Source organism: Aquila chrysaetos, chromosome 11 (assembly GCF_900496995.4).
Source record: "Aquila chrysaetos chrysaetos chromosome 11, bAquChr1.4, whole genome shotgun sequence".
NCBI classification, from domain to species: Eukaryota; Metazoa; Chordata; class Aves; order Accipitriformes; family Accipitridae; genus Aquila; species Aquila chrysaetos.
In genome coordinates, this window is record NC_044014.1 from 21,293,643 (window position 1) to 21,310,713 (window position 17,071).

The window sequence follows — 17,071 nt, forward strand, 5'->3', positions numbered from 1 at the left end:
ACCTTCATAACTATTCATAATTATTCACAAAAGTAATCATGGTTTTAATAATGTTTTCTTTTTCCATACTGCCTTTGAAACTGAAAGTTTTATTTCACAATACTTCCAGCTCTGTTAAATGCTAATGCAGATAAGGAATTCGGAAAAAGGAGTTAACGTTAGCTGGGTAAACACTGCAGCAAGATATTACAAGACCATTATAAATGCTAAAGATGTCTGAAAAACCTGAAGCTTATCTAAAATGAAATATTCTTATTGTTGACTATAGGATTAATCTTCCTAACATTTTGCATAGCTTTCAAATTACGCCTTCACAAATCAGATCGTTTTAAGTTGAACAACTTCCACACAATTGTCTAAACTACTCCTAATGTTGACGTGTTTAATGAGGTTTCTAGCTTGTGCGTAATTGATATGGAAGCACCTCACACATCCTCTGATGTACGTCTGCATTATAGGAGTCCTCTGGCTTACGCCACTCACAGAAGGAGGGGCACAGCACAAAATTTCAAGTCTACAGCTTGATCTCAGGAGCTATCTTCTACAGGCAACTATTAAACAAAACCACAAATATACCGGAGTGATTCTTACATACTGCTGGTCTGAAGTGCAGTGCAGGTACATTTCTTAAAATATAGCATATTTTAACGTATCTTTTGGCCACCACAAAGTCAAACTTCACTAGTTACAGATTCAGTAAAACAAGAGGGACACCAGATCTCAGTGTTCATCCAGAAGAGAAGTACTGAGGCAGGGGAAACCTGCATAAACGCAACAAGGGCACATTTAGATTTCTATGTTATGACTTGCCTACTGCTTTCAAGTTCAAACAGAGAAGGGTAAGTCACTTTGGTTTGCATGAAAACAAGAGATTTAAGATGCATTTGGTTTTTTTTAAACTTGAGGACTGTCATGTTTTCTTTTTAATACTAATTTTTTACAGAAAATTCAAAGCCAATTTCTTGATTTCCAAGAACCTGTTGAATATTTAACAATAAATAGACAGCTTTCTCCACTAAAGATGGTAATATCAGAAAAGATGGCAGGTTTGGTATAGAAAAATAAACATGGCTTTAAAGCAAAACACAATTTTGAGTATGTAACAGCAAAATGAAACTTAAGAGACTATAATATAGGCTGTTTGTACCAACGAATTACCTCAGTGGTTCAGCAAACATCCTTGCCAGATTGATAAATCTCTTGGGAAGACTTAGAGCCCTTTCTGTTAAACTAACTCTGTTCTCGGTACATTTTACAGGAAACAGCTACACAGACTCCTAAATTAACAATGCATGAAATCCATTAATACTAATGCAATCTTTCCAGTGATTTAATGTTGCAGTTTACAGGTTCATATAGTGGCTCTAACCTCATGCTCCAGCCAGATCACACAATGACTTTTTCTAGTCATCTAGAAAACTAGGTATAGTTTTCTTCATATTCCTGTCATCTCATCTGAATATTAAGACAGTAACTGTAATCTGAGGAACCTACTCAGGGGAGGACAGGCAAGGAAGTAAACCACCCCCTTCTGCACTCCAGCAGCCTTTTCTTGGCCAATATTCACCTTATTACAGTTCCTATAAAAGGATCACCTAATTGAAGGCAATTGCAATGAACTGAACTTAATTCTGCATTCCAAAAATCACTTGGAGCCCCAGTCAGTATCAAGGAGCTGTCTACCACTTAAACAGCACAGGCTCGCACAACAGCACCCACACTCCATACTGAATTTCAATTCAAACCTGCACAGTGACCCCTCTCCCATCTATAGAAAAGTAAAATAAAGAAATTCATAAAATTAAAACGAACATTGGCTTTACTATTAAATACAACACAATCTGTATGTGGGATGGTTGGGAGCAGAAAAGGCTCTAAGCAAAGGAGGAAGCATGTCTTCCCTTTGACAAGGAAGATCAACAAATTACATTGCTTGGAAAAGAATATTTACATAAAAATAGTTTCATAAGCTGCTCATAAAATATCTAAAATTCAACTTTTTGTTCTAAGTTCTTAACGTGGTAAATAAAAAGTCTATACTTATTTCTTTATCAGTTGTCAATAAAAATTCCCTTAGTAAAATCTAAAACTCTGCTAAATTCAATACTTCATGTTGTCTACACAAGAGCATTCCAAGGACCTGCTATCGCATCTTGAACGAGGCACTCACAAAACAAATCTGATTTTAATCTCCACACCTGATGTCTTTCCCCAAATCCCAGTTTTGTTTGGAACAGACAAACAATCCTAACACCTCACATACAGGGAGCTTTCTTACAACCACCAGCTCCAGATGTAAGTATAAAAGAAGTATAAAGGACCTCAAGAATCGTGAGGTGCTTTGAGTCTTCACCCAGATTAGTAGTGACTGAAGGTAGGGACTCAAACAGAGAAAACTAAGCATTTTTAAGACTTTACATGCTTAAGTACACACGGTGACTTCAGTGTTCACAGAGAACCTTTTGCAGATGAGGTACTCTCAGATGCTCTAAATCAGGCCACCTTCTTGCAACACGTACATCTCTCTAGTCTTTGGGTTGCTTCTGCTCTCTAATCCCACACTTCTCTCCACAGACATAACAGCATGCACCATCCATTCCTTATTCCCTTTTCCATCTCAAAAATACTTGCATCCTATATTCCAGCAAGTCCAGCTTTGGGGCCAACCTCCCCCATTTCCAGCTTCCAGCAGAGGCTTTCCTGTGCTTCCTTACAGCACAGGCAGTTCCTTGAATCCTCACAAACTCCAGACCTTGCACTTCACACTTAGGCAAGAAACCACATCTCCCCTGTATCTCTTTAAAAATGTCAAGGCAGCCTGGACTACCCTGGAAATAGGCATCTTTCTCACTGCCAGTTATGACTCTGGATTATGGAAGAAAAACTGCAGTTTTAAAAATCAAAACCAAAGCAATCAAAGCAGAAATATATATTTAAGATTTACTAAGGATAATATGAAGACAAAAAGAACAACAAAGAGGAGCCTGAATTAACACAGGAAGATTTGGCGTTTTTTTTCCCCATCTGTAAAACGCGCAGTGAGGAAGAGGCAGGAGACCAGAGGCCAAGCGCGCTGAGGAGGAACTAATCTTCTAGGGGGACACCAGGGCTATCTCCAGAGCTGCTGCTAAATGCTAGTTAACTTCTCAGTCATTCAGAGAAGTTCTTCAGCAGACACCCAGGCACAGCCGTCTATTCTTCCCTCTTGCAAAAATGGGTGAACTTTTATCTTTAATGCTATTATAGCAGAATTTGAGGGGCAGGAAAGGAGAAAACTTCTTCATAGAAACACAACCAGCAACTTTTTTTTTTTTCCATTACTTTCAGTGAGCTTCCTGCAATTTAAATCTTTCCCAGCCTAATATTTACACATTTTATTAATTGTAATGCCCAAGCCAGACATTGTGTTATCCATTGAATAAAAATAACTTCAGTGTGTTATGGAAGGGGGCAGAATGCTTCCATAAAATTTCACACCTACTAAAAGTCAGCTTCCAGTTTAGGGGCAGACTAGAAGTTTTTAAAAGAAAAAAAAAAAGAAAAAATATATATACACAAATAAGGATAGCAAATGCATGTTTCATTTTTTATCTTGAACAAACTGACCTGCTCCTTGTTGTAGTCACTTCAGTTAGTGAATGACACCCACAGAGGGGCCGTGACAGCAGCTGCAGCACAGGGGCAGAGAGCAGGTAAGCAGCCTGACCTACGAGTACCACCAACACATGGGAGCTTCCTTGTTTTCTTTGGAGGGAGGAAAGGGAGAGGAGAATTACTACTGGCAGCCAGTCAAGGATTTCTCCAGAGAAGAGGAATATACTTCCTTCCCAAGCAGAGCTCTTCAGTAGCAGCTGCTAGCAAATTCAGCCCCTTGAGTTTTCCGTTTCCGTGCTATTCCTTGTCCTCTCTCGAACAACGCAATTTCACCAAGGCCGAGGACACGTTCTGCAGTGTCACTGAAGCTAGGACCCCCTAGGGATTATATGTGCAGGATTAGTCATACAGGCAGGAACTTGAAGCTGGCATGTTCTCTAGCACTGCTCCTGTCAGACTTATCTGATCAATACCATAGCATCTCAGCCAAAAGTACATGTTTCCACAAAGCAGCATGTCCTTTTGGGAACCTCACCCCAAATGTTTCACAAGCCACGATAAAAGGTTAATAATAAAACGAGGAATGAGCTCGAACAGATCATGTTCAACACTATGTTTTATGCACCAGCGCTTGAATTCCCTGCATCAATTTATGTTCAAATACTAGGTAGCCAGAAATAGCAATTAGTCACAGGTTGCAGTCATCAGTGCCAAAATGTTAACAGCTGAATCTGAAACTGGGAAAACCTGAAGCTGGAGAAAGTGAGCAGCCCTCAGTGATTTTTGTATTAGGCAACTGGAACTTAAGCTTTTCCACTTCCATGTTTCAAGTAACTTCAAACAGTCTGATATGATGTCAGAAGTAACTAACAATTCAGAGGCTGTTTAACAGTAAGGAAAGACCTATGACAGGCAGCAACAAAATGAAGACTGTAACTAGCACAACAGAGATACAGGCATTTGTCTAGAAACAGGTAGTGTAAAATCACATCCAAACATGTAGAAAGCCACAAAACCAATTCCTGTTGTTAAACACTGCTCCAGCTGAACCATTTCCTAGCACTGCTTGGCCAGCTGGCATGGACAGAACCACCAAAGCTCCAACAGCAATTTCACACACTGCTCCCTTTGGAATGCAGGCAAGGCCAATGTGTCCACATCACATTTTCCTCAGAAACTCAAAGCGTGCATTTATGCAAACCAAGTATCAAACAGCAATGTTTTGTAAAGCGGTTTAAGAAAATGCTACTTGTGAACGGGAGTCAACAGCACCAACTTCAAATGCTGAACCTGCATTCACAACTTTTGAGTAGCCTGTATATAAAAATCAGTATTAAACTGCTGCGCACATTTCTAAAGAGAATTCTCATATTGTGAAACATCTCTTACAAAACATCCAAATAAGACTATCAATATAATTTCTGCTGCTTCTAAAACATTTGTTTTGTTTAATATCGAATCAAATTCAGCTAAGTGAATTCTTTACAGTCAGATAAACACACCACATACCTCGTAGAAGCAAGAAAATGAAGAACCAAGTAACAAATAGCACACACACAGAGTAAATTATTCACAACTGCCATAAGTTTTGCAGTGACTCTCTTTTCAAAACAGATGTTTTTCTGTTTTGTATCAATAAAGGTCTTGAGAGGATTTCACTTAATCCACCTTCCTATTCTTGCACCTCAATTTCTCTACACTCTAAAATACTGTCACATAAAGCCCGTCCATAAGCTGCAGCCCTTCCACTACAAAAAATACTAGCACATAGTAGTCGTCATTCATGAGGAGTTAAGGTACTGTTAACAGCACAAAGACAATAAGAGATCGCCACAAAGCACAGGAAAAAAAAACCACACAGGACTGCATGTTTCTGTTTATCTTCTACACACTCATATTACCTAAACCAGTCAGACAACTGACCTCACCTCCAGCACTTCTAGTGTTACTCAGTTTTATCTCCCTTTTACGACAGCCACTAAAGCAGCTGGTCACAGAAGAAAACTGTCCACAGGCTGTTGGTTTAGGCCCTGCCTGGCAATTAGGTAAAACACATTATGGACACCAGCAGCTCTAACTTTGTAACATGGGAAGCTGAAGTAAAAAACAAAATTAAGATTCAGAAAACAGAAGCATGAGAAGTCAAAATATATAGCACGGTCTAAAAATCAGACTTCCAGTAGCCTGCAGGCAAGGAAAGAAAGAAGCATTAAGTGAATGCATGCTATCAGCTCCATGAAAAGATGTGAAAATTTGTGCTTGCTTATCCCCCATTCCTTCAGCCATCTCCCTCTCCTCTAAGGAAGCAGAGAAGTCTGCCAGTTTGTGGCAAGGCAGATGAAACCTGACACTACTTCATCATCTGTGAATATCAAACACTTGGTGCTATCCAGATTTCCTCGTTTCTGGAATATATTTTTTAAAAAGGTACATATTCTGAACACAAAGCAATCTCTACAGAGAGTCACCAATACAAACATTTAAAACATCCTGAAAACTGTACTAAGAGTTATGAAGTTTAAGATTCACCCAAAGTTTATCTGAGGCTTACAAGTAGATTTTGGTGATAGTCACATCAGCCCTGGTTATCCAAATCAGCAACAAGACAGCAGCACGTAGAACCTCCCAGCGCTTCTCATGGTCAAGTCAGTTCCTGTAACACAACCAGTAAATCAACACTGCTGCTCTGCAATACCAGTGCACCCTCTCTGGAAAGTCCCCATCTGTGGCCAATAGCACTTAGTTAACATACCTATCCTCACCAAGTTATAAATCGCTTCTGATTTAGTTTATTACAAGGACACTCTGCTACTATATGGTATTCTGTACTGTAAGCTTTCCAGGGTTTTGTATTTTGTGGTAAGGGTATATATGACACTGACATCAACACATGAGGTTGCACAGTGAAGTGATGTATTTGTAATGGAATATACTGCAGAGTTTCTCTATTCTTAACCATTCTTTTTTTAAGCGATTAGCCATCAGCAGAGATTCTTTAAGATAAATATCTTCCTTGCTCTTTAAAATAGGTTTTAGATTCACAAGCCAGTAGGATGTAAATGAAGAGGCAGATAGGCTGCTGCACGCAATATTAAACAGCCTGTAAACTGGCATTTCTAATGCTGAAGATTCTCGTCCTACCTTTCCTCTCAAATTTTTTTTTTATGGACTTCTGAACTGTGACTTTAATTAATCACAGAAAGATTTAATAGGTAGCATATTTCTAGAACAAGCATTATCAGAATGAATAGTGCTACATCTACAAAAGAAAATTATCATTCTGCAAACACTCTACTGTGCTACATTTGATAGAAGAGATCTCTACAGTTTCTTCAGTGTAATGTCACATGAAGTTCCACTACAGATGGTTCCATGATGAATCCTATTATCACAATATACGAAGCAACACTGCCAACTGTCTTTTGCAGGTCAGTTTTGCCACAGAAATCATAAACCAGAATGGCCCCATCAAAAGAAAACTTGTGTAATTCAACAGTTTGGCAAAGAAGCTGTTATGACAGCAGATTAAAAGACTATTCTTAGCAAAACACTCTTTTTCAGAAATAATAGGATAAGGCAAGGATCTTCCAATTCCTTAATCCTTTTTCAAATAAAAGATTATACAAAAGGACAGTAGATGGGGAGAAAATAAAGGGAAACATTTTTTAAAAGGTTTAAAATATTCAGAGTTATAGCAGGGCATTATTTGTCACTCCAGTTTTATTTTTTTTTAAACAATGTTCTTAAAATCTGAAATCAGTGAAAATTCGGTGAAGCAAGACTTCAAAAAGCTGTCCCATTTTAAGTACTCAATTAAACTGTCTCAGAAATGCAATCTGAATGCATGCTGCTGGACCCAGAAAACAGGTTAAAAATCTCAGTTAAACCATAATCCTGCCAAATAACTGGGACTACTGCATTCAAGGCAATGCTATTCCATATTGCTTTATACACTTCCCTTTTGTGCAGGATCATATGTCATGGCCCACTCAACTTATTCAGGTACTTGAAAAAGCTTAACAGTAATCTAACTTGAAATTCACGAGAAGAGAGTATTGGCACTATACTGTTTCAGCTAACTACCTAAGGGACTGTTAATTCTAACCATACCACAAAAGTTTGCCTGCATATGCTAGTCCTCCATTCATCCAATGACAGCTGGCAAAGCAGTAATATAAAATAAATAAGCAAAGCGTCAGCAAAGTAAATCAGTAAATATGACTCAGAGTACTTCAGTGAGATCTACCCAACGTTAGAAGTGAAATCCCATTCCAGGATTACTCTGGGGTAGGAGGAAATGCTTGTTCTTTAACCTCTTCTTGTAGGGAAAGATGAAGCATATGGAAGCTAAATGTTTCAGCAGAAGAAAGATTCTTTAATTCTTTTAAAGGGCACAAGCAAACAAAAGATACCAAGTGACCTAAAATACCCATTAAATATCAGTGATGAATAGGATAATAGCTATAGACCATTAGAGGAAGCAAGGAGTTGCATAACAGCTGGGAGAAAAAGTTTTCAGAATGTTTTAAAATTACATTTAAGAATCACATCAATAGTTCCACAAAAAAACCCATAAATCTTAGAACATTTTAATGTTCAATCCTAGTTATAAAAACTTAGAATCCAATTATGAGTGTGCTACTTTCACTAATTCATGCATTTATCTGTTAAGTACGAGCAGATTAATGTGCTATGAAATTCTGTCTAAAGTATTTGGCCTAAAGTACCTCAGTAATAACAGCTTTCGAATGGAACAAAAAACTCTAAAACATATTAGAACCTCAGCACTGACAATTCCTTCACAGATACCTCCTGTAATGCAGTACAGTACTTTGCACAATAATTTACTGAGAGTGGGGTGGGAAGGCAGGCAGTACATTTAAAATAAATGCTTTACCTTGTAGGTAGTTTGTAGGAAACTACACCAATCTACAGGATTCATTACTAACAGCAACAGTTCTGTTGTCCCATTTCTCTTAGACTCCAGTAGTGCCTGGTGTTCTGTCCTAGCAAAAAAATTACTAAGACAGAAGTTCCCAAACTAGGAAGAGTTTGAGAATTCCCATTCTTTAAAGAAGAACAAAAAAACCCTTCAGAAGCACTGCTGTGCACCATACACTAGTGCTAGTGGCTATGCACATGAAGAGTTGTGATGAGAAACTTTCTGAAGAAAACTAAGAAGAAGGAATTTCAAATAAACTAAAAAAGGGGGAGAATAAAGTAGCTCTAGTCACAACAAGATTTTCTGATTTCCCCACAATGTCGTGCTAGTATTAATGAAATCCTTTTATGTGCAACATAATCTTATTAGAAACTGAACTGTCGGCTTTTTCCCCATCTCGACACATAAGTGGCACAACAATCTTGTAATGCTTCAATTTAAAAAACAGCAAAAGAAACCCCAGCTATTGTTCAACAAGGAGTTTTGCATTGCAGCAACCATGCAAATGAAAAGTCACTCACTGTTGGAAGGCTTCACTGCTCATTAAATGAACCACTGCCCCGCACAAGGACCCTCCTGTTACTGTGTGTCTCCTGAGTATTCACTTTTGGCACTAAATGAAACAAATGAACCTAGCCCATACCTTTCTAATAAAGCTTTTTAGGATATCATGTTACTACCCTTCCTACTCTGAAGGCGACGAGGATGTTTCTCACCATCTAAAACATTCACACAATGAACAATCAAGAATTTATAAAGAAGTACGCTGATTGGCACATCAACCATGGTATGCACTTTTACCATTTCCACAGTAAAACTTGAAATGAGGATTACATGCTCAAAACTACATTTGTACTCTTATACCCGAGATCCTGCAAGTAAGCATCATAACTACTGTTAACCTTGCTCCAACATAATCTTAGGCATTAAAGCTATTAAAAAATATATCTAGGGCTTGCAAGGATGTGCCATCCCCAACACCAGATTTCCCACACAACTCTATCTTAGAGTCACATGTGAGCAGCTGTATTCACATATTTAACTACCTACAGGTTCAAACCCCAGGACAGCCGCTTTGCCAAGATACAAAACAGTCACTCTGGGTTGTAACTTTCTATTCTGCTCACCTCCCTTTCCTCAAGATTCCTGGTTAACTTTACTAAATGGACAAATACGTAACGATTAACAGAAACAAATGAGCTGCTGGATGCTGTCTTCTCAAGGCAGCACAACCATTAAGGACAACAGCAAAGAAAAATTTATGGATCTGCCATGGTTCTTTTTCTTTCTCCCAGCTGCTATTAGTCCCACCACCTCTCTGCAGTCATGAACTATTGTGATCAATTGGAAATCAGAGCTGGTTTGCTCCATGAAGCCACTTCCTGGAGCAACCACACTCCAGCTAAGCATAAGGAACTGTCACCCACCCAGCAGAAGATCAAAGCCTTGCAGCAGCAGCCGCCAACACGTTCCTCCGCTACAGAAAGCAAGACCTGGACAAACTTCAGCTGGCTACCCTGCTGCTTGCTGCAGGCTGTTCCTTTGGAGATAGGTTTTTTTGTTCATCACAGTGATCACAGGCATGATAGGTACCATACCCTTTTTTTTGTCCTTTATGCTAGCCTGCAAGCACTTCTGGCCTAGTCAGCTGGAAAGTTCAATGGAGGGTAGAAAAATGCCAGTATTGCCACCAGCAGACTTGAATGAAGATGCTTATCACATCTCATTACTTCTCCCTCCACAACTTCTAACACAGTTCTGAGCAGCCTTGCTTATCTACATTAACATGCCTTTGTTTTGCCAACTTCCTCAAGCTAATTTGAAAATAAAATTTCAAAAATCTATGAACAGTAGAATCATAATATGGCTTGAAAGCAACCTCTGGAGATCATCTACCTACTCAAAACAGGCAGAACTTCAAACTTGTATTTACATCAGGCTACCCTCTACCTTGTCCAGTTGAAAGTCTCCACAGATGGAGATTCTGTGGCCCCTCCAGGCTCTTGGTGCAGCGCTCACCCACTCCCATGCATCAAGACATTCCCTTCATGTCCTACCAAAATTTCTATTCTTATGCCTTGTGACCATTGACTCATCTTTTCACTGTATACTTCTGAGGGGAAAGTGGCTCCATCATCTCTGTAACCCCTTGCTTAAAGATGGTTAAATACAGCAATTACATTCTCCCTTAGCCTTCTCTTTCTTAGGTTGCAAACCCATTCCCTCTTCCACCCTCAGGTGCTCCAACCCCCTACCTTCTGAGCAACCCAGTGCTGGACTCCCTCCAGTTTGTCTCTCTCACACAGGGTGCATACACGTGTGATCTACTGGGCAGCACTGCAGCTGGAGCTTCACAGCCACCCCCCAGATGGGAACAGCTCCTTCCCTGTACCTGCTAGCCATGCTTTCTAATGCAGCCCAGTAAGTAATTAGCCTTGAGGGCTACAGACGCACACTGCTGACTCCTGGTCAGCTTCCAGTTCATCAGGAGCGCAAGGTCCTCTTCTGCAAGAGTTGCTGCCCAGTCAGCAGCTCCCAGCAATTGACAGCAGAAGAATCACTTTCATTTTATGCACCTACGTGCATACAGACACGCACGCTTACAGAGCTGGGCATTTCCATGACTTTGAGATCACAGTGAGAAACATGATACCTAATGTTCATTCTTCTTATTTCACAACAATCAAAACACCAGACTAGAGACTTTCAGGTTTTGTTCAGCAGACTAAGGTACAAGGTAAATGTAGTCTGTGTCTCTTCAAACAATGATGGGACCACACATTTTAGCCGTAGTTTGTAGTTAAAAGAGTAAATATTGGGTTCAGACATTGTCCCGCATGCTTTTAAGATCTACAGTGGAAAAAAGAGCTTGATATAATGCCAATATAATTAACTAATGGGAAGTTGTCAGACTTGTTTTTTTATTTGGTTTTTAAATACTCATAATCAATAATTACAGTGAACAGGCTTTCCAGCAGCACTGTAGAATTAATGTTTGCCCTTTTTGTTTATTTTAAGTGTACACACATGAGCACATATACAGTATTTGCTTTGTTTGCAACACAAATGACCACAAAGTTAAAGTATATTTTCTGCCAGTCACCATTTTAGCATTAGTCTACAATATCCAACTGAGTGATTAATAAGCACCCCATCTGTTCACATATCAAGCAGCATTTATCCAACAATAAAAGTGACAATACGGGCAACAACTATCAGGTTTATTTTAGTATCAAGCTTACAGGCAATCAGTTTGGACAGAAAAAGAACCAAGGATTAGTTTTTAATCACTTAAAGGAAAAAAAGCATCTAAAGTTAAGAAGAAATGTGTTGCTATTAGCTACAAGCTTGGTACTCCAAGATCATTATCTCACATCAAGAAAAATGCAGGCCTTAAAAAAATCTTACCAAAATATTTTACAAAATAAATAACAGTCAAGGTAACAGTACTATATAAACAGCTGGTTGGGCAGTTCTCCACACTGATCTGATCCAACATCAGTAACAGATCTCTTTCTCACAATTTGATGCAGTCAGCTCTAGTCTTTTGGAGGACTTCTCACCCATAGGCTTTGTAAAAACCTACAGCAGAAGCAAACTGCTATCCACCGTTGGCTGTATGATAAGCTGAAGTGTTCCTTTTGCTACACAGAATGAAAGGGTCTTCCAGCTCACAAAAGGAGGCCCACTACCATGTGCTCGGTGTGTTCCTTGAGCTTATACATCAAAGTTTACATCAAGGAAATCTTAGTTACGTTTTAAAAGTATCTAGCAATTCTAGTCGGTTTTGATTTCATTTTCTGTGACTTAATTCTTCAAATTCAAGTATTAATTCCCCTTAAGTAAAGGTTATATCATGCATACCTACACTTACTGCTATTTACTTCCCCAAAATTTCAAGTCAATATACTGGCAACTTATTCCACCCATCACCAAGTCATCATGAATTTCTCAACATCACCTTCAAATTCTTCTAAGACAACGCATTTCTTAAAAATATCACCATTCACTAAGAAGGCTACAGTTTTGCCACAGGACTAACTTGTACAGATGAATAGAACTAATAAAATTCCACTAAGTATCTGGTAAATACAAACAACTTGGGAAACTACTCAATGACCTACGTCTGCAGTCCCGTATTTTGAATAAGAATTGGGACAGAAAAAGAGTAGGGTATTTAAAGCTCTTTTTTCTGAAGACTTCATGTATTACTGAGAAATAATAAGCTAGGAAAAGCTATAGTAAGGGACGTTTTGAACACTGAATTAAAAGCTGCCCCTACCAAGCAAAATAACCTAAAAGATAAATGCTACGTATTTGTGAAGCGCCACAAAAGATAAATGAGCACTGGCATTCTTACATATAAAATATAGTCCTAAAATAGTTAATATTTTCTTCTTCACAAACCCAGTATTTAAAGAAAGTGGAAAACACAAACAGTTAGCAGCACTGTGAGGATGCATCTTCTGCCTCACTGCCCTGCCTCAGTCCAAAAGCTTCCAGATTGTTTTATTTAACGGCCGCTATTGATACTACACATATGCTCTGAAATGATTAATACAGCTAGGTTTGGAAGAGGATGTCCATCCACACGAAGTTAGACTCAAAGCTTCTACATCAGCATACATTAACAAATGGGTACTCATCCCCAATTCATTTTGGGCTCTACAGTGCATTCAAGAAACCAAAACAAACATCTTGTTCAGAATGCTTTTCACTAACAGCAGCAGAAGACCAAGTCTGCAAACAGATTTTTAAACAAGCACTTCTCAACATAAAAGAGGTCTGCCCACTTCCATCACTTCAGTCTGTCAGCAGCCACTACTTGGTCTGTGAATACCTTTGTGCATATGCATGACTGATGGCAATCCCCACCTAAGCAGCCAACTTGTCTTCCAACCTTGCAATGGCATAGCTGTTTGTTCAGACACATAAGGGAATTAATCAGGCTGAAAAATAGTCCAAGAGGAAGATTTTTTTCAGCTGGATCAGTTAGCTCCTTGATCTATTTTGCCACACAGCAACTGGCAAGAAGGAAAAGCAGGCAAGCAAGGTAGCCACTGAACACAAAACTATGGTGTGACATTACAGAAATATAAACACAATTGCCCTGAAAACTCAAGGACTTTATCAACCAAGTATCTTTCACTGACACAATAGTCACTGTCAAAAACTATGTACGCAAATAAAAGCAACTATTGCTGTATTTTCATATAAATATACCTTGTAATGGAGCAATGAATGCCTTTTTAAATATAGCTCATCTTTTCATGATGATAGCCAGAAAGGACCTTTATCAAATTTAAAGACTAATTTCCATCTCCATTTAAACACAGGGATTCTTGAAAGACTTGAAAACTAGATGCTCAGATTCTTAAAGTAGAAATTGTTTTTCAGAATCCATGTCCAAACTGTGGTGAATTTCACAGCAGGCAAACAACATAAGTAGTCTCAACTAGATTTTTGAAGAGCCTTCAAAATCCGAGAGATCCTTCCATAACATAAACAGAAGCCTGTTTCTGCAGGTTTTGAATTAAGGACTAAGGGGTTTTATAAAGGAAACATTTACAGCAATAAAACACATTTAGCCTTTATTTAAAAACCTGGGATCAAAATCAGATTAGTCTAATTTCCAAAGTGATACAGCAATGAAAATTACATATATTAAAAATATATAGTAAAGCTATATACACACAGAGCACTTTTTTTTTCCCCAAGGCAGATGACTGGGAAACAAAGTTTAAGAAATAGCACACTATACTTTGCAGCAGACTACCAAGAAGGACATTTGTATTTGTCCAGAATACTGAATCAATCCTCAGAAATAAGGAGCTAAGCATGTACTTTCCATGCATCTTTTAAAAAAATAAGCATTCAAACAATTTAGGCAGTTGAGGAAGGATGCAAAAGAAACTAAAAACACATATACAGTGAACAAATAAACAGGTAGCATTATAAACTCAAATACTATCCCATTAGCTCATGGTTTAAAAAAAACAAACAAAACATGAACTACACACTTCGATTCATCTCAGTTAAGTAGAAGGCAGAAAATAAATTCTGTTGTTAAAATCTCCAAACACTTGTTTATTGCCTAATATTTGCATAACAATTCACCAATATAACAAGTTTACCTAAAGCCTTTGCAAAGGAGGTTATACCTACATATCTATAAAACCAGCAAAGGCCTTGGTCCCTAAAGAGCAGGGTTAAAAGTTAAAACACAAAAAACACACACAAAAGGCAACTCTACTTCTGCCTAGAACAAGCAGTCCAAAACTACAGGACTCAGAACCATATTAGATCATCTTACTAATGTTTCCGAAGTCTCCACGAAGTATATGGTAGCCCACAAGATTACCTTGAATACTCATACGAGACAATGGTCCAAAAAGCCTGAGAACTTCTGCACTGGAAGACACCGCCAAAATTCCTTTTTCAGGGTGATGACAAAACTTCATACACCCTCTGCAACTCTGGATTAGTCTTGTTCAGCTGATGTTTCTCTCCCCCTTCTCCTACCATACTTTTGCCCAGCTGGCCCTGAAAACTGTCAAGATCTGACAGGCAGTCTGCAATTTGCCTGGTCCCTGCACTGGCATCACATATTCCACAGAACTCCATACCTGCACCCCACCATCAAACTAGTCAATGTTACACATCTCTGAAACAAGTGGGGAAAAAAGACAAGATGGCTGCCCCCACAGACTGAGATCAAAGGAGGGGACTATTTGAAATTCAATATTTATTTTTCTTAACTACTAGCAGAAGAATTAAGAGTTTCCCTCCATTATATACAAGGAATGCTCAATTAAGTCAGTGAACTCACTCTGACAGTATCCTTAACTAAGTTTGGCCCAGTTTCTCTTCATGTTAGAGTTTAAACCATCTCCAAGTTATTTAATATACTGATATACCCGCAAACACATAAAGATGCATGTCATATACCATTCTGCCCTAGAAGTGCATTTGTTGGCATCTCTAGAAGTGAGACCAGGTCTCATGTGACCTGTGAGACCATCACTGGTTAGAAGTCTCCACACCTGTAAGGAAAACCCAGCTGCAACGAGTAAACTTGCTCAATTCCACATGCACATGCCCTAAGGCAAGTAATACTTTCCTTCCCCGAACAAGCGTAACACCCTTTGTGTTTCTATTATCAGATAGGCCAAAGCGTGTAGGATTTTTCGATTGTCTGAAAGGCTTCAGCAAGCCTGTTCTGTACAACACCGAAATTCAAAAACACGCTATATGCTCAAAACCATTATTGTAGCGGGGGGGGGAGGAGAATAAATAATCAAGTGGGATTTGTATTTGTAGGTTATTAGCGGTGCATCAGGTCAAAATTCACTGATGGAACCACTCCAGACAGAAAGGCATAAAGAAACAGGCTTTGGGAGGAAAACTGGATGCTGTTAACGACACAGAGAAACCAAAGAGCCAAAGAAATTCTGCAAAGAGACAGCTCACTCCCTTTGCAAGAAATATACGAATTAAAAGGCAAAAGAATCAAAGACACTGCCGGGCTCCCCCAAGCCCTTACATCTGGAGCAGCTGCATGATCCCAGAGGAGTACTGTTTGCTTTAAGAAGTATTTTTAAGAGCAAGGTCATGGAAGTTGACCACCCAGGCGGCTCGCTCGCTCGCGGGGCTGCATTCCCACCTCCTCGGCCGCAGACCCTTCCTGCCCCGAAGGCCGAGCGGGAGCCCGGGCTGGAAGGCTACGCCAGCCCGGCCTGCCCTGGGTGCCCCCGCTCCCAGGAGGAGGAGGAGGAGCCCCGCGCCGAGCCTCCTGCCCCTCCTGCCACACCAACAAAGAGGCCCCCGCCATTATCCACCGAGACACTTCCACTCCCCCGGCGCCGAGCAGACACGGAAGGTCACCGGACCGGAGAGCCCCGCACCGCCTCCGGGCAAGGGCACGGGCCGCCTCCGGCTCCCTCCCGGCCCGCTGCCCCGTCGAAACATAAACAAAGCGGCCGGGCCCAGGCCCGGCCCCCGCCCCCGCGGCGCGGCCGCCCGCTCGCCCGCGCAGCGCGCCGTGCCGCGCCGTACCCCGCGCCGCTCGGCCCCGCTCCCCCCGCCGCCGCCGCCCGCCGCTCCAGCGGGGCCGGGGCCGCGGCCCCCGGGCGCCGCGCTCACCGCCTCCCGCCGCCGCCTCCTGCCTCGGCCGCTGAGTAATGAGCCGGGGCCGGGCCGCGCACACGCACCGCGCTCCGCCCGCCGCGGCTGCGGCTGCCCGCCCCCGCCGCTCGCCCCGCCCCGGCCCGGCCCCCGCTGCCCGCCCCGCTGCCCTCGGCCCCGCGCCAGCGCTGCCCTTCTCCGCAGCCTGGCCTCGCCCGGGGGCCGCGGCGCCGCGGCGGGTCCCTCCCGGCCCCGACGCGGTCCCCGCCGAGGCCGCGGGGCCCCGGCTGCCGGCAGCATCGCCCTGGCTCCTACGCACCCTTTCCCCTGGAGCAGTTCCTTTCCTGAATTACGCCCCTCCGCCAGGCCTCCCTTCCTGCTGGGGCTTTCATGGAAAATTGGCATTTTTCA

General features: G+C 41.0%; 1 protein-coding gene across 4 annotated transcripts in view; it reads right to left on the reverse strand.

The window, feature by feature from the left end:
• The window catches only part of MAPK8 (mitogen-activated protein kinase 8), a 48,741-nt gene extending 31,958 nt beyond the window's left edge, over positions 1–16,783 (reverse strand). For 3 of the 4 annotated variants that reach the window (XM_030029746.2, XM_030029750.2, XM_030029749.2), the window contains exon 1: positions 16,679–16,783. The gene's annotated coding sequence lies outside the window, so the exon portion shown is untranslated. Of the gene's footprint in view, positions 1–6,145; positions 6,230–16,678 lie in introns of those variants that run through there. The other variant, XM_030029747.2, reaches the window with a different exon arrangement.
• Between the last annotated feature and the right edge of the window lie 288 nt (positions 16,784–17,071).